Source organism: Gorilla gorilla, chromosome 19, assembly GCF_029281585.2.
Source record: "Gorilla gorilla gorilla isolate KB3781 chromosome 19, NHGRI_mGorGor1-v2.1_pri, whole genome shotgun sequence".
NCBI lineage: Eukaryota > Metazoa > Chordata > Mammalia > Primates > Hominidae > Gorilla > Gorilla gorilla.
The window spans coordinates 86,768,573-86,774,572 of record NC_073243.2 but is presented as its reverse complement, the minus strand read 5'-3'; the positions used below and the strand labels follow the sequence as shown (position 1 = coordinate 86,774,572).

The 6,000-nt window shown below is 36.4% G+C and overlaps 1 long non-coding RNA gene across 1 annotated transcript in view; it reads right to left on the bottom strand.

Annotated features, from left to right (window-relative positions):
* Positions 1 to 3,264: 3,264 nt before the first annotated feature.
* The window catches only part of LOC134757610 (uncharacterized), a 44,151-nt gene continuing 41,415 nt past the window's right edge, over positions 3,265 to 6,000 (bottom strand). The window contains exon 5 of the long non-coding RNA XR_010131796.1: positions 3,265 to 3,479. This is a non-coding gene — a long non-coding RNA (uncharacterized lncRNA). The remainder of the gene's footprint in view (positions 3,480 to 6,000) is intronic.

The window sequence follows — 6,000 nt, the reverse complement described above, 5'->3', positions numbered from 1 at the left end:
ATCACCTCCATAAATGACTTGAATAATGATTACACTGGCAAATTTACATGTAAGAATGTACAGGTAAGATTATATCTCTAATTATATTATTATTATTTTCTTTGACACAGCATCTTGCTCTTTTACCCAGGCTGGAGTGTGGTGTGGTGGCACAGTCAAAGCTCCCTGCAGACTTGAACACTTGGGCTCAGGAGATCTTCCCCCCTTAAGCCTCCCAAGTAGCTAGGAATACAGGTGTGCCATCAAGTCTAGCTAATTTTTTAATTTTTATAGAGATGGGGTCTTGCCATGTTGCCCAGGCAGGTCTAGAACTCCTAGCCTCAAGCAATCCTCTTGCAACAACCACCCAAAGCACTAAGATTACAGGGATAAACCATCACAACTGGCTTCCATTTATACAATTTATGCCCAAATGTGAACTGCTGAGACACTTAGCTAAACATGTAACTATCCATGATCAGGTAAGCCTTGTCATAATAGGAGTAGAAAGAATAGGCTAAACCCAAGCCTTTTTAAAGAGACAAAATGACAACAATTCTTCCTTTCTACTCCATTTACATTTGTATGCCTCATATATGTTATTTCATATTGCTATATTTTCCTGTACCCTATAATTTTCTGGAAAAATTTTAAATCAAATTTTAAATTTAATAATCTTAATCACTGGTTTTGCTTTTTGTTTAGGTGATCAGATAATTTTAAGACAAAATTATAAGAATATATACATTATATTTGGAAAGTTATTGCTTTCATCACAAAATACTGAGCAAATTTCTTCCTATTGGATCATGTTTTTCTCTTCATTTTAATATTTCAAGTAAAATGGTTCCTTCAAAAATAATAAAATTGACCCTAAATATATTGAAATTATTACAGATTTAACTATGACGGAATAATATAATCAAATGTCAAAATGGTAAGTAATACTAGTCACACTGACATGTGAACATATAAATAGAATGTATTAATCTTTATTAAGATAACTTTAATGTATGAACCATCTTTTAGAAGAAATACAAACTTGCCTTTTAAAAATAGTCACTTTTGAGATTTTTAAAGCACATAGCTCTTAAATTACGTTGGATAAATTTGTTATACCAGTTTTTTAAAATTCAAATATGTATTAAATAGACACAAAGAAGATTGAAATATTTGGAAATTATAAGCAGTAGAAAGTATAAGGTGATAAAATCCATTGATATGGTTTGGCTATGTCCCCACCCAAATCTAAACTTGTTTGTGTCTCTCAGAATTCCCTAGTGTTGTTGGAGGGACACAGGGGGAGGTAATTGAATCATGGGGCCCCTCTTTCCCACGCTATTCTCCTGAGAGTGAACAAGTCTCATGAGATTCGATGGGTTTATCAGGGGTTTCCACTTTTGCTTCTTCTTCATTTTATTCTCTTGCCACCACCATGAAAGAAGTGCCTTTTGCCTCCCACCATGGTTCTGAGGCCTCCCCAGCCATGTGGAACTGTAAGTCCAATTAAACCTCCTTTTCTTCCCAGTCTTGGGTATGTCTTTATCAGCAGCGTGAAAATGGACTAATTTTATGTTGCTTGAAGTCAAAACTAAACTATGGAATGTGTTCTTCGTTACAGATGAGTACAAGCTCCTCCATCCTCATTACAAACTCCCTTGTATCAAACAATATGAGAAGAATGGCCCACCATCCAGTCCCCTTAGACAAATTAAAGTTATTTGGCTCTGCATCACTTTTGAAAGAAACCCCTGTAAAGAAATTATACCATAGAATTTCTGCCAAATTCATGAATCTTTTTTATTATCTTTTGGCTTTTATATACTTTGATGATTTAAAAAGATTGAATCAACCACTAATTTAGGGAAAACGTAAATATAATACAAAGACATTTCCCCTGGAAACATTTAAGTGTGAGTTGCCACCATAAAGACCCATTACCCAACTTTAGTTTGTATTTTCCACAAATAAAATTCCTATGCTGCATGACCACAATACAACCAGTAATATCAGAAAACCAACATTAAGGCCAGGCATAGTGGCTCATGCCTGTAATCCCAGCGTTTTGTGAGGCCAAGGCAGGCGGATCGCCTAAGGTCCGGAGTTTGAGACCAGACTGGTTAACATGGTGACACTTCACCTCTACTAAAAATACAGAAATTACCCAGGTGTGATGGCTTACACATGTAATCCCAGCTACTCAGAAGCAGGAGAATCATTTGAAACTGGAAGGCAGAGGTTGCAATGAGCCAAGATCGTACCAGCCTAGGCGACATTGCACTCCAGCCTGGGAGAGAGTGAGACTGTCTCCAAAAAAAAAAAAAAAAAGAAGAAGAAAGAAAGAAAAAAGAAAACCGACATTAATACATTACTACCATCGACTCCCTAGACCCTATTTAAGTTTCACTGGCTATCTCAATAACGTCCTTCCTAGCAACAGGATTCACTTTACAGTGAAACATTCCATACAGTTGACATATCTGTTTATGCTCTTTCAGTACAGAAAATTTTCTACCTTTTGTTTGGACATATGTGACCTTCACACTTTGATGATTATAAGTCTGTTACTTTATAGTATATCCCTCAATTTGTATTTGTCTTCTCCTTTCTCACGGTTAGACTCAAGGTATGCATGTTTAGTGAAAATATCACAAAGAGATGCTGTGCTCTCTTTACAAGCTCTCAGGTGATGCATGTTTTTTATTTGTCCTGATGATATTCACACTGATCACTTGATTAAGGTAAAGCTAGCTTGGCTCCTCTACTATAAAGAAAGAAACACTCTACAAATTTACCATTCTTAGGTATTTTAGGGGAGTTTATTTTGAAACTATGTTTCTAATTAAGCTTTCAATATATGCGTTTACTTATTTATAACAATATGGGCTCATGTTTTTCTCTTTGATTCAATGAGTGGTAATCCATTTTGCCATTAATTATTTAAATTCTCAAACTGACAACAATTTAATCTTTCAGGATGACCTTATTATCCTTTCAACATTGTCTTAATTTTTAACAATATATATTCCAGGATCATCTTGTAATTTTTCTGCACCAGCTCCCGAATCAGCCCTCATTCTTTTCAATGGAGCATGTTATTGAGAACCAAGATCTGGGGGTTCAGTGTCCTCATTGCGATTAGGGTATCACTTGTACCAGTTGCTTGGCCTCTCCCTCTGTCTGTCTGTTTCTCTGTCTCTCTCTCTCCACATATGCATACATACACATTTATATTGATTTTTTTTAGATTCCATGATTTCATTACTGATACATCCAGTTTAATCATCAGGCTTCATACTTGTTTATTTCCATTCGATATTTTTAATCCATTCTCTGGCTTTGAGAAATTTGGCACCTGGTTTTATTTTTTCAACTTGTTTTCTTATTTTATCAATTCTCTGTTTGACCAATGTCATATCTCTTCCACCTTCTTGCTGACACAGATTCCTCTTCACCATGCTTGTGCTCTGACATCCTGTGCCAAAACGGCATTTAAAATCCTTAATTACATGAGAAAGGAAGAGAAAAAAACAACAGATCAAAAAACAAACAAATGCTTAAAATCTTGCATCATTGTAACACTTCAAAGTTTACTCCAGTATTTTTTCTCAAAAAAAAGTGAAACAAGGTGTATTATGTGACAAAGATAGAGCAAATGTTTTCTAAACTGAGGCTAGCTCTGAGAGCTTTACCCTAAGTCACATTTGTTTGTGTGAGAGATTTGAAGATCTATCATCTAGTTGTCAATCCCTAGCCTATTACGACACTCAACTTGTCATCTCTTATTCTGTGTGGTTCATTCATTCACTCATGCATTCAACAAATGTTCGCTGAGCACGTATTCGAAACTGAAGATGCCAGGGTTGTACAGTTAGTCCTAATCCCTTCACTCTTGCACCTTATCTTAGAATGGTGAAAATAAAAATAGAGAGAAATAAACAAATGATAATACTGTGATGGGTTGTGCTATGCATTATGTGGGAAGCAATTTTCTGAGAAACAGAATACCTAGGGAGACCACATTTGGATTTAGTTGTACAAAGACAATTTCTTTAATACAGTGATACACAAAATTATAGTAAATTGGAAATATAGGTAGAAATAGAAGAGGCTTTATTTTGTCCACTATTGTGTATATGAAAAACCACTGATGTATTTCAAATAGGAAAACAACATTATCAGATTTATATTTTATAAATAAAGATCTGTAGTTCTATGGGGTACACATTACAGGACATTTTAGCTTAGGCCAAGGGTCACCAGTGATGGTCTGTAGCTTAAATCTGACACACTGACTGTTTGTGTTAATAATATTATATTGGAATGTAGCCATCTCAGCCTGTTTTCTGCTGCTATAAAAGAACACTACAGACTAGGCAACTTATAAAGAACAGAAGTTTATTTGGCCAATGCTTTTGAGGGCTGGGAAGTCCAAGAGTTTCTTACCATTTGGTGTTGGCAATTGGAAAGGTCATCCCATAGTGGAAGGGCAGAAAATGGATGGGTGAGAGAGAATGAGAGAGGGCAAGAGTATGTGAGACAGAGAGGAAAAGACGATGGAACTCCCACGATAACAGAGCCAGTTTTGAAAAAATGGCATTTGTTTATTTAGGAAGATGAGGTCCTTAGGAGCTAATAGCTTCCAATAAGCTCCATCTCTTAAAACTGCCACAATGGCAATGAAATTCCAAATTAAGAACTTTTGGGGGGCACATTCAAACTAAAGAAGTAGCCATCCTCACTTTTGTATGTATTGTATATGACTGCTTTTTTCACTCTAATGGCAGAATTAAATAGTTGCCACAAATACCCAGTGATCCATGAAGCCTAAATATTTATTGTATGTATCTTTCTAGAAAATGTTTCTTGACTCTTGATTTAGCCAAAAAATAATAGTAACTGGTTACCAAGGTTTTGGTAATATATATGGCAACACTGGGACAGATTTGAGTTCTAAGTTGGTAAGGATGAAAATAGAAGAAAATTCCTAGTTTTGCAGATTTACGTGTTGATAAATTGTGGTCTTTTTTACTGTGATGGTGCCATGATTTCATATTTCACATTTCAATTTTTCTTTTCCTTATACTTTCCATCTCTATTCTGAAATTTCTCATGTGTTTATGTGTGTTGCCTTCCTAGCAGCTTTAACATATTAATCCCAGTTGTTTTCCTTAGCCATGATCATGATTAATTTTTTCCCACTACTCAGAAGTTGAGCAGGTTTGGGATTTTGTCTTTGTCTTCCTTGCATCATTACCTTCAAATATCTTCAGTGTCACCATGTGCTTAATGTGGGCTGTGGTTTTCTAAAGGATTTTCTTGCACTATGCTTAGCTTTAGGTCTTCATCAAGTGCTTGTACCTAGAGAGGACATCGTTCTATCCTCTTTTTTCCCTCCCACAGCTATAGATTGCTATTGTTTGTTAATTGGTGCTGGCTAACCTGGTGGGGGTTGAAGAAGGTGAATTTTCTCTGGTGTCCAGTTTTAGTCTTAGTCTTAGGCAGATCCTGTTACTAAGTCTCAGATGTGGGGTTTCATCAGGGTTTCTGCCACTTTCATATCATTAAGAGCCTTCTGATTCTCTTGGCAGATATGTAATTTTTCCCTTTCCCAGGGGTAGAGGACTTTTTTCTTTTCCTTTTTCTCCAGCTATAGTAAATCTTCTCCTGTTCTCTCAGAATAACAAGATTGTTGCTCCTGTCCAAGCAGTTTAAAGCTTTTGTTCCCTGGAGGAAACATGATGTAAACAAGACTTTCTCCTTTCTGCAGTAGCAGCTGCTCCCCTTCTCCAGTACAGCTCTGTGGAACCAACTTTCTCCAGTCTCCCAACCTGCCCCCAACCTCATTCTTTCTCATGAGCCCCTAGTGGAGGTCATTGGAGCAGAGCCTGAGAGTAGACGTGAACCCCCCTATGTCTGTGGCAATGAGATATTGCATGCTCTCACACTAACCAGTATTGGTACAGCCTTACAGTTCAACCACTTATTTTAATCATTATTGTATAATCAAGGCCTCAAATG